General features: G+C 42.0%; 1 pseudogene across 1 annotated transcript in view; it reads right to left on the bottom strand.

Moving 5' to 3' along the window:
• LOC311145017 (unconventional myosin-Ih-like) overlaps positions 1–12,211 on the bottom strand; it is a 53,150-nt pseudogene that overhangs the window by 25,260 nt on the left and 15,679 nt on the right. The window contains exons 12-18 of the transcript in view: positions 9,092–9,172; positions 8,779–8,870; positions 8,412–8,506; positions 8,206–8,252; positions 7,216–7,296; positions 6,235–6,491; positions 6,065–6,186 (exon numbers count right to left, since the gene is read on the bottom strand). The product of the transcript in view is annotated as an unconventional myosin-Ih-like (transcript). The remainder of the gene's footprint in view (positions 1–6,064; positions 6,187–6,234; positions 6,492–7,215; positions 7,297–8,205; positions 8,253–8,411; positions 8,507–8,778; positions 8,871–9,091; positions 9,173–12,211) is intronic.

Raw genomic sequence — 12,211 nt, 5'->3', positions numbered from 1 at the left:
AAATGGTTTCAACTGTGTGTTGTTATTCTCTTTGACATTTGTTTTAGACATTTGTATTAAAAATATTGGTAGTAGTAATAATTTGTCATACAGTAAATCATTTGTCTGGATTTCCTGAATCAGAAATACTCTAAACTAAACTGTTTTTCTGGTCAGTCCTCTCTCTCTCAAGGTTATGGTGAAGGTGACCACAGATGGTATCTAGATGCATGGAAGGGATAATTTGACCAAGAACAGTGTGAGCCTCACCTCCTCTAACCGGCTGAAGTAATGACGACAATGGCGTTCACTATGGTCCTTCACAACTTCTACCTGAAACCTGAGTCCGAGCCAGCAACCTGTGTACAGCATCCAGTCGAAGCGATCAGCTGCCTTTTCTCTCATGCCATTTCTTTCAGGAGTGCGACATGAGTCCACGTGGAGTGAGCATGGAGAGAGATCCCGTTCAAACTTCTCTCATGCTGCTGGTGCACTGGTAGGAAAATGGCCAAGACATAATGGACCTAAAGGATGGTGGCGGCTCAGGTGAGAGATTCATCCGCTTGGGAAAATCAGATTATTCCCCAGATATTGAAATCGGGACATTATCAAGGGCCATCCACTTTGAACATGTGTGCCATTTGGAGGACAAACTGTAAAGCTAGCTGAAGAAGAAAATGAAGAAACGCCAGAAGAATGAGTGCCGTGAAGGAGGGGGGTGGTCAACCATGCCCGTAATTGATTTAGGCTTGTCCAAAATTGTTTATTTGGGGTATCAGGTTGATTGTGGAGGTCTGCACAATGCAACTTTTATAGTAATTTAGACAAAGAATGCACTGAGATATCAATCTGTCATTACCACAAATGGGGGCCGTGATGAGAAAAGTTCATGCTAGAAATACAAGATGAATATACTGCATGTCAATGTAAATGTACATTCTGCCAGTGTCGGTGTGTGCTATGTTGAAGGTCTGAAATTCAAGTGATAGAACCAATATGAAACACTAAGGACTGTCATTCTAAATTTGGGTTGGATAATTGATCAACAGTTCTAATTATGATTTGGAAAAGCGAGGCTTCTAGAGACAGAGCGATGCCCCTAAAATGTGAGGAGAGCCACTAGATTGTAGCTTGGGCTAACCTTCTCATTCTTATCAAGGTTGGTGTTAAACTGTCATAACAGGTGTTCTCTCTCTTCCCTGTGAAAGTCAATATGGTTTCTAGGTGGTGTGGAACATGTGACTAATCATTGTTTCAGATGAAGGATTGTTGGAAACAGACACATTTTATGTAACTGACTAATTAATTTGAGCATGTTTTATAACTATATATGTGGAGCAATTAATGTGTTATGGGTTAGATGGAATGATTGATGTGCAAATGTATTTGTGGCCGGAGGCAAAGTACAAGGGGGGCCTGTCTCTGAGACAGAATGTTTCTATAAAGGTGAGATAAGTCCTGAGCCAAAGGGACCAATACAGGCCCAGAATAGTGGCCCAGAAGATGGTAATCGTAGAAGGAGTCCTGAGCCAAAGGGACCAACACAGGCCTGTAGTGGCCCAGAAGTTAAGGTGGTGAACTTTACTGTAGCATTGGCAGGAAAAATGCCTTTTAAGACTATGACCAACAATGTACTATGAATCTTAATGGACCAAATGCTTGCACAGTTGGGTTTCTGGTGACAGCTATGAGAATTGTTCCAAACAATGAGAAGATCTGAAGGCTCTGTTTAAGAGACTACAAACCTCCTGGAATGAGGAGAGATAAGAGGAACCTCCAGGTTCTTTGGTGTGTTTTTCCCTGGGTATGGAGGGTAAATTGGCTCTGCAGAACAGAGGCTCTTGACTATCTTTTGGCAGGACAAGGGGGCACTCGTGCAATCATTGGCGATAAATGTTGTACTTTTGTCCCAGATCACTCTTTCTAATATGACTGATCTCGCCGAATACATTGCCACTGTTGCTAAGAATAATTCCCCACAACCAGAGTGGACGCTTGCAACTTGGTTGGAATCCCTGTTTGGAAGTTGGGGATCCCAATTTGCCAAATGGGCTGCAGCATGTGTTTTCTGCTTAGTTTGCCTAATTGTGTTATTAACATGCTGTGTATGTATTCTGTATTATTCTATATTATGTATTGATCAATTCACTCCAGTTAATATAAGTATAACCTTTATTATGATGATAGTATTACCATACTAATTAGATTGTATAACCCAGAATGAAGGGTTTGAAAGTGTGTAGTTCATTAAAATGTAATGATTATTATCACAAGAGTGATAAGAGGAGGGAATGTGAAGGAAATGTTATCGTGTGAAGAGACAGCCTTGAAAATGTTAATCTTGTCTTTCATGTCATAAATAATCCTTGGTTCCTGCCTGTGCTTGGTAAAGATATGAGGGGGGGTGTCATGACCCCCTCCTTAGGACCATCTGGCAAAATGCACAGAATATGTTCTAGAAGTTAAGATAGGAGACGGTGCCAGATACATGCAGGAACCAACGCTATGAACTTGTCTTTGTAAGCAGTACATAAGAGATCTAACGGGACTGCCCCGACAGCTCACTTCAGACCGGTACTTTATGCATCTAAATTTGATTGTGACCTCTCCAGCTTGCTGTTAATAAAGAAAGATACATTTAATATTGACTTCAGGTGTCCCTGGTGCAATTTTCCACGACATTGGATATACAGTTGAGGTCGGAAGTTTACATACACCTTAGCCAAATACATTTCAACTCTGTTTTTCACAATTTCTGACATTTAATCCTAAAAAGAATCCATGTCTTAGGTCAGTAATGATCACCACTTCATTTTAAGAATGTGAAATGTCAGAATAATAGTAGAGAGAATTATTTATTTCAACTTTTACTACTTTCATCACATTCCCAGCGGGTCAGAAGTTTACATACACTCAATTAGTATTTGGTAGCATTTGCCTTTAAATTGTTTAACTTGAGTCAAACGTTTCGGGAAGCCTTCCACAAGCTTCCCACAATAAGTTGGGTGAATTTTGGCCCATTCCTCCTGACAGAGCTGGTGTAACTGAGTCAGGTTTGTAGGCCTCCTTGCTCGCACACGCTTTTTCAGTACTGCCTACAAATGTTCTATAGGATTGAGGTCAGGGCTTTGTGATGGCCACTCCAATAACTTCACTTTGTTGTCCTTAAGCCATTTTGTCACAACTTTGGAAGTATGCTTGGGGTCATTGTCCTTTTGGAAGACCTATTTGCGACCAAGCTTTAACTTCCTGACTGATGTCTTGACATGTTGCTTCAATATATCCACATAATTTTCCTTCCTCATGATGCCATCTATTTTGTGAAGTGCACCAGTCCCTCCTGCAGCAAAGCACCCCCACAGCATGATGCTGCCACCCCCGTGCTTCACGGTTGGGATGGTGTTTTTCGGCTTGCAAGCAACCCCCTTTTTCCTCCAAATATAACGATGGTCATTTTGGCCAAACAGTTCTATTTTTGTTTCATCAGACCAGAGGATATTTCTCCAAAAAGTACGATCTTTGTCCCCTTGTGCAGTTGCAAACCATAGTCTGGCTTTTTTATGGCGGTTTTGGAGCAGTGGCTTCTTCCTTGCCGAGCGGCCTTTCAGGTTATGTCGATATATAGGACTCGTTTTACTTTGGATATAGATACTTTTGTACCTGTTTCCTCCAGCATCTTCACAAGGCCCTTTGCTGTTGTTCTGGGATTGATTTGCACTTTTCGCACCAAAGTACGTTCATCTCTAGGAGACAGAACGCATCTCCTTCCTGAGCGGTATGACGGCTGCGTGGTCCTATGGTGTTTATACTTGCATACTATTGTTTGTACAGATGAACGTGGTACCCTTACTTGTGTCATGCACATAGTAGATGTCCTAACCGACTTGCCAAAACTATAGTTTGTTAACAAGAAATTTGTGGAGTGGTTGAAAAACGAGTTTTAATGACTCCAACCTAAGTGTATGTAAACTTCCGACTTCAATTGTATACAGTGAGGGAAAAAAGTATTTGATCCCCTGCTGATTTTGTATGTTTGCCCACTGACAAAGACATGATCAGTCTATAATTTTAATGGTAGGTTTATTTGAACAGTGAGAAACAGAATAACAACAAAAAAATACAGAAAAACGCATGTCAGAAATGTTATAAATTGATTTGCATTTTAATGAGGGAAATAAGTGTTTGACCCCTCTGCAAAACTTGACTTAGTACTTGGTGGCAAAACCCTTGTTGGCAATCACAGAGGTCATATGTTTCTTGTAGTTGGCCACCAGGTTTGCACACATCTCAGGAGGGATTTTGTCCCACTCCTCTTTGCAGATCTTCTCCAAGTCATTAAGGTTTCGAGGCTGACGTTTGGGCAACTCGAACCTTCAGCTCCCTCCACAGATTTTTTATGGGATTAAGGTCTGGAGACTGGCTAGGCCACTCCAGGACCTTAATGTGCTTCTTCTTGAGCCACTCCTTTGTTGCCTTGGCAGTGTGTTTTGGGTCATTGTCATGCTGGAATACCCATCCACGACCCATTTTCAATGCCCTGGCTGAGGGAAGGAGGTTCTCACCCAAGATTTGACGGTACATGGCCCCGTCCATCGTCCCTTTGATGCGGTGAAGTTGTCCTGTCCCCTTAGCAGAAAAACACCCCCAAAGCATAATGTTTCTACGTCCATGTTTGACAGTGGGGATGATGTTCTTGGGGTCATAGGCAGCATTTCTCCTCCTCCAAACACGGCGAGTTGAGTTGATGCCAAAGAGCTCGATTTTGGTCTCATATGACCACAACACTTTCACCCAGTTCTCCTCTGAATCATTCAGATGTTCATTGGCAAACTTCAGACGGGCCTGTATATGTGCTTTCTTAAGCAGGGGGACCTTGCAGGCGCTGCAGGATTTCAGTCCTTCACGGCGTAGTGTGTTACCAATTGTTTTCTTGGTGACTATGGTCCCAGCTGCCTTGAGATCATTGACAAGATCCTCCCGTGTAGTTCTGGGCTGATTCCTCACCGTTCTCATGATCATTGCAACTCCACGAGGTGAGATCTTGCATGGAGCCCCAGGCCGAGGGAGATTGACAGTTATTTTGTGTTTCTTCCATTTGCGAATAATCGCACCAACTGTTGTCACCTTCTCACCAAGCTGCTTGGCGAAGGTCTTGTAGCCCATTCCAGCCTTGTGTAGGTCTACAATCTTGTCCCTGACATCCTTGGAGAGCTCTTTGGTCTTGGCTATGGTGGAGAGTTTGGAATCTGATTGATTGATTGCTTCTGTGGACAGGTGTCTTTTATACAGGTAACAAGCTGAGATTAGGAGCACTCCCTTTAAGAGTGTGCTCCTAATCTCTGCTCGTTACCTGTATAAAAGACACCTGGGAGCCAGAAATCTTTCTGATTGAGAGGGGGTCAAATACTTATTTCCCTCATTAAAATGCAAATCAATTTATAAAATTTTTGACATGCGTTTTTCTGGATTTTGTTGTTGTTATTCTGTCTCTCACTGTTCAAATAAACCTACCATTAAAATTATAGACTGATCATTTCTTTGTCAATGGGCAAACGTACAAAATCAGCAGGGGATCATATACTTTTTTCCCTCACTGTATGTCTTTAATTTTTTTACTGACAAATAAAATCAATCAATCAATCCAAACTGTGCAGCAGCCATTTGATGAATGGAATGAGACATCTGTTACAAAACACCAAAACGTTTAATGACATTCGATACTGGGTAGTCCTACATGGTAGGGAGGGATGTATTTTCTGTTGGTCAAGATTGACATAGTCTATTTATTGTGGTGCCCAAAGTCAGTATGCTTTGTTCATTGGTTGTGTGGTGCATTGGCACAGAAATCTGTTGGAGGAATATTTGTTGCATATATTTTATATAATTATAAATATGGCATCAAAATGTTGAACATCTGATTTACTTTGAGTTAATTCTATGAGGGGGGATGGTGTGCAATTTATTTAACTGTAAAAGGGCAGGGTCATACCAACAGCTCATGTGAAGGCAAAATCATCAGCTGAAATTCCTCCCTCTACAAATTAATCAATGTGGTCTGCTAAAGCAATAAGTTCCGTTGGCCTACCTCTGCAGAAAAACCTCGTAGCGGCATCGGTATGCGAAACCTGCCCGTCTGACCCTAAGGTGTTCCATCAGCCCCAGGTACTTTACTTGGTGCCGAACCAGCACGTCGTCAAACCGCCCTGTTGTGTGTGTGTGTGTGTGTGTGTGTGTGTGTGTGTGTGTGCGCACAAAAGAGGGAGGAGAGAAAGACAGAGGGAAAAAGAGAAATAATTAAGGAGAAATTGCTTCATAAACACAGTTGACAGGTGCAGTTTTGCAGTTTGGAAGTGCCACCAGCTGGTGATGATATGGTGCATGTTGTGGAGGTCAGAGGGTCTCTCACCTGGCTGTTTGGACTCGTTGGATTTGAGGCAGCGCACATACCAGGGCTCCTTAGACATGAGGATGTCTGTCAGTCCCAGCAGACTGCTCTTAAACTGGCTAGCAACCTACAGAGAAACAGGCCTGGAATCAGTGTCAGTCCCAGCTGACTGCTCTTACTTAAACTGTCTGGCAACCCACAGAGAAGCAGGCCTCAGATCAGTGTCAGTCCCAGCAGACTGCTCTTAAACTGGCTGGCAACCTACAGAGAAACAGGCCTCAGATCAGTTGTTGAGTCCCAGCAGACTGCTCTTAAAGCTGAGATCCGCATAAGGTGAAACAGCGCCACTGGTCGCTTCAGCCGCACTTGTTATTTTTTGCTTTTGAAACAGCGCAGAGGAGCATCCTGCATCGTTGTAAAAAAAGAACCATAGTACATACTCTGCTGTTCTTTCGCATGTGCAATGATGTGCAATTTTGTCTGAGGGGGAAAAAAACGGTGTTCGTTGTCTGAAGTAACATCTTTGTTGTTCAAATGTCGCAAACGGATGTGGCAGTTTCACCACTACAGATTCCAGCTTTAAACTGTCTGGCAAACTACAGAAAAGCAGGACTCAGATCAGTGTCAGTCGCAGCAGACTGCTTTTACAATAAATAATCCAATTTAAACACAGAGCAATCCATTGCTTTTCTCAGTTGTTGGTCATTCTGAAAACTGTGCGTCCCCATACAGCCATACTATATATAATATGTTATACTATTGAGGCAATGTACAAGGAAAGAAACAATGTAATCGTGACTTCAGGGGGACAGATGAGAAAGAGGTGGGGGAAAATCTTGGTGAGCTCTCACCGTCTCTGGTCGCCGCCTGCTATCCGACTCCTTTGATGCAAAGCACTCTCTGACTATGGTATTTTTAGATTGACGCATCACCTGTGGGTAGGGAAAGGGTGGTGGAGGGGAGGGGGTTAAACCATTGAATTAGGAATTAAAATACTAGAATGGACATGAACCTTCTTTTGATTGGATAAAGGTCAGCCATTTTGGTCAAAGAGGTGCCAGTGCTGTGATAAGATATTGTGTAAAATAATGAATTTGAAGAATTGATCTGCACTGTATGTATGTTAGCTAGCCAGTTTTAGAGGAATGATTCCATACATTTTTCAAATTAACTGCCAATATGCCAACATTCCATTCAAACAATGCAGTCAATCCTCAGCTGAAATCAGTTGATGATAGGACTTAGACAAGTTGTAAATGCAACAAGTACTGATATTGTATCATAAAATAGCAAAAATGTAGACATTTATGGTGTGTTTACATATATTTTAGAGGCTATTTTTACAGTAAATGTATATAATACCCATATAAACTGTATTTATAATTATATTACAATATTTTAGTTTGACAATAATTATATTACATATTATCACATGCCTTACTTTCATTTTCCTGCATAAGTAAAATCAGGATTATGCCTCTACTGCCATTTATTCCAACTAGTTTGGATTTCTCCCTGACCAATATGGCTGTCATTTTCACCCCATTCTGGAACTTTGAGGGTTTATGACATAGCCCCTCTAGTAATTTAATAGGACCTCTATGGGGTAACTACACACACACACACACACACACACACACACACACACACACACACACACTCACACACACCACACATCAAAGTGTATACTCAAGACCCATTGGCCACATTCACTGCATTCCCCTCCTCTATTATTTACAGTAAGTCTACAGGAGAATAAATAATTAAGGAACCAATTGAAAAGAGTCCCTTCCTCTCTTCCCCGTCTCACATAATACATGAGTAGAAACCTGCAGACTCACATCTTTGATGTTTCTGTATAACAGGTCATTATTTTTGTTGAGGAACCCTGGGATGACACAAATAACAACAATAACAACATGTGAGAGAGTGTCCTGAGTGAGAAGGGACACGTGAGAGTGGCAGTGAGATCTAGTAGTAGGACATGTAGGGACATTGAGGAGCAGAGTAATGCCACCACTGGGCCTGAGACCATGGTTTCCCTTACCCACAACGCAGTAGGTGACCTCCCCAGCGTAATGCAGAAGGCGGAAGTCGCCCCTCTCCAGCGTCTTACGCGTCTTCTTGTCAGCCAGCTTGTGCCTGCAGTCAATGGGATAGAGAGAGAGAGGGATGAAGAGTGAGAGGAAATTAAGGACAGAGCCTAAGCCTTCTTATTGTGTCGATTTACAGGGTGGGACAATGACAACAGGTCTATCAGCAGAATGTTTAAGGCTTTGGGCTTAAGTGATAAAGGAGGTTGACTTAAGTGACAAAGTTACACCATTGTATATCCTTGAGAAGGGTAGTGTGTGGTCAACATGTACGTATGCAGGACTGTGGGGCCGGGAGGGAGGGGAGGTAGCTGCACTCACGTGACGAAATGAGGGTGACTGTTTAATCTTTCCTCAAGCCTCTCCAGAAACGTGAGGTCAGTGGCCTCTCCAGGCCTCAGGCACTCTTCATCCTAAGAAAGCACCAAGATTATCACTGCTCACCATTTCATTTGTCTATGTCCTTTCCAAGACCAATAGGATGCATCATGTTACTGTATGGGTTCAGTCTTATGGGCGTCCAAAATGGCACCCTATTCCGTATGTAGTGCACTTCTTTTGACCAGAGCCCTATGGGCCCTGATCAAAAGTAGTGCACTAGATAGGGAATAGGGTGCTGTTTGTGTGTCCTCACCAGCACTGAGATGATGCCCCTGTGTTTCTCCTCCACTAGGTCACAGATAATCTTGTTGTTGAAGAACTGGACAGGCTCCCACTGAAGAGGAAAGGAAATAGGTGATAGGAAAACATGGGTAAGTGAGGGGAATACTACCTGAGCCAAACTCAGCAGAAACACACACAACCCACTGGGCACACCACGTCATTTCAGCGTTGACAATTTGGTAATATTTGGGTGTTACGTTAATCAATGATACTCCAACCTCAAAAAGACAGCCAAAAGTTTGTTGAATTCCCAATGTGTTATCACTATGCTTTCAACCATCTAAAAAACAACCAAATTCCAATGGACAATCTATATCAAATTTTGGGTTTAGTTGTCACCTAACTGTTTTATCACTGCGCTATCAACCATTTAAATACACAACAAAGGTCGGTAACACTTCATTTTAAGGGGTCCTTATTACAGTGTAATTACATGTGTAATTACAGTGTAACATACGGAAGTCCAGAAAGGACATGAATGGATAAATAAATTCCATAATTATGTCGAGATCACAACTTATTTATCTAATGATCATGACATAACAAAAGTTGTTTTGTCACGATCACAAGATAAACTCTATAAATAGGAGTGTGGACGTATTGATGATGGATTGACAATACTATTATGGCTGAGTCGGCAGAGTGGATCAGCGCATACGTTTTTATTGATTGCTACACTAAGCGATGATACATTTCATGCTAACATCATGCTTTCATTTGTTTTGGAGCTCAGTATTAGTTTATAACTTAGAATGTTAGCAAGCTCAATGTCCCTTACCTTGAGATAAAAGCTTGTGGAACATCTAAGCCCTCATGGGGCATTTCAGTCCTGAATGATGCCTGACAGGCAGCCCTGTCACCCAGGCTGTGTGCCACCACCAAGACCACAGCCAATCTAACTAGCTAATTTACCTAGTCTTGTGAGCGAGAGAGTGGGCTAGCTAGCTAGGTAGTCTTATTAGCTAGCTAGCTAGCTTGTTATCTGTGCTGGTTGTTAGCTTGCATAACTGATATGTGTATAATTGTGAGGGACACTTCATGTTTTATGGATAATATTTCAATTTACAGAGTGGGTGAGCTCCATTCCTGACAGGCTGTTTAGATTCAATTCCAGCCTCAGAGCTTGATCAGATTCAATAGCAGCCTCAGAGGCTGATAAGTCAGGATTCTGCCTTGTAGGTTTTCATAGGTACAGCTCCTTGCAGGCTGATTAGCAGTCAGTCCATTATGTACAGTTGAAGTCAGAAGTTTACATACACTTCGGTTGGAGTCATTAAAACTCGTTACGGATCCGTTGACTGTATGGAGCCCTTAACAATTATTAATATTATTATTCTTTTTTTTTAGGGGGTTGATCAGCTTTAATATTGCAGATAGATTGTAACTTCCATCAATGTAATTGTCTGCATCACTACCAATCCCCCATATGTTTTTTTTTCTCGCAAATATATATATACACATATATACATACAGTGGGGAAGAAAATTATTTAGTCAGCCAACAATTGTGCATGTTCTCCCACTTAAAAAGATGAGAGAGGCCTGTAATTTTCATCATAGGTACACGTCAACTATGACAGACAAAATGAGAAAAAATAATCCAGAAAATCACATTGTAGGATTTTTAATGAATTTATTTGCAAATTATGGTGGAAAATAAGTATTTGGTCAATAACAAAAGTTTCTCAATACTTTGTTATATACCCTTTGTTGGCAATGACACAGGTCAAATGTTTTCTGTAAGTCTTCACAAGGTTTTCACACACTGTGGCTGGTATTTTGGCCCATTCCTCCATGCAGATCTCCTCTAGAGCAGTGATGTTTTGGGGCTGTCGCTGGGCAACACGGACTTTCAACTCCCTCCAAAGATTTTCTATGGGGTTGAGATCTGGAGACTGGCTAGGCCACTCCAGGACCTTGAAATGCTTCTTACCACTCCTTCGTTGCCCGGGCGGTGTGTTTGGGATCATTGTCATGCTGAAAGACCCAGCCACGTTTCATCTTCAATGCCCTTGCTGATGGAAGGAGGTTTTCACTCAAAATCTCACGATACATGGCCCCATTCATTCTTTCCTTTACACGGATCAGTCGTCCTGGTCCCTTTGCAGAAAAACAGCCCCAAAGCATGATGTTTCCACCCCCATGATTCACAGTAGGTATGGTGTTCTTTGGATGCAACTCAGCATTCTTTGTCCTCCAAACACGACGAGTTGAGTTTTTACCAAAAAGTTATATTTTGGTTTAATCTGACCATATGACTTTCTCCCAATCCTCTTCTGGATCATCCAAATGCACTCTAGCAAACTTCAGACGGGCCTGGACATGTACTGGCTTAAGCAGGGGGACACGTCTGGCACTGCAGGATTTGAGTCCCTGGCGGCGTAGTGTGTTACTGATGGTAGGCTTTGTTACTTTGGTCCCAGCTCTCTGCAGGTCATTCACTAGGTCCCCCTGTGATGTTCTGGGATTTTTGCTCACCGTTCTTGTGATCATTTTGACCCCACGGGGTGAGATCTTGCGTGGAGCCCCAGAACAAGGGAGATTATCAGTGGTTTTGTATGTCTTCCATTTCCTAATAATTGCTCCCACAGTTGATTTCTTCAAACTAAGCTGCTTACCTATTGCAGATTCAGTCTTCCCAGCATGGTGCAGGTCTACAATTTTGTTTCTGGTGTCCTTTGACAGCTCTTTGGTCTTGGCCATAGTGGAGTTTGGAGTGTGACTGTTTGAGGTTGTGGACAGGTGTCTTTTTATACTGATAACAAGTTCAAACAGGTGCCATAAATACAGGTAACGAGTGGAGGACAGAGGAGCCTCTTAAAGAAGAAGTTACAGGTCTGTGAGAGCCAGAAATCTTGCTTGTTTGTAGGTGACCAAATACTTATTTTCCACCATAATTTGCAAATAAATTCATTAAAAATCCTACAATGTGATTTTCTGGATTTTTTTTTCTCAATTTGTCTGTCATAGTTGACGTGTACCTATGATGAAAATTACAGGCCACTCATCTTTTTAAGTGGGAGAACTTGCACAATTGGTGGCTGACTAAATACTATTTTTCCCCACTGTACATACATACATACATACATACA

This window comes from Coregonus lavaretus, assembly GCF_964263955.1.
Source record: "Coregonus lavaretus genome assembly, chromosome: 17".
NCBI lineage: Eukaryota > Metazoa > Chordata > Actinopteri > Salmoniformes > Salmonidae > Coregonus > Coregonus lavaretus.
Note: the sequence above shows the minus strand (reverse complement) of the source record. Positions and strands in the feature narration are given on the sequence as shown.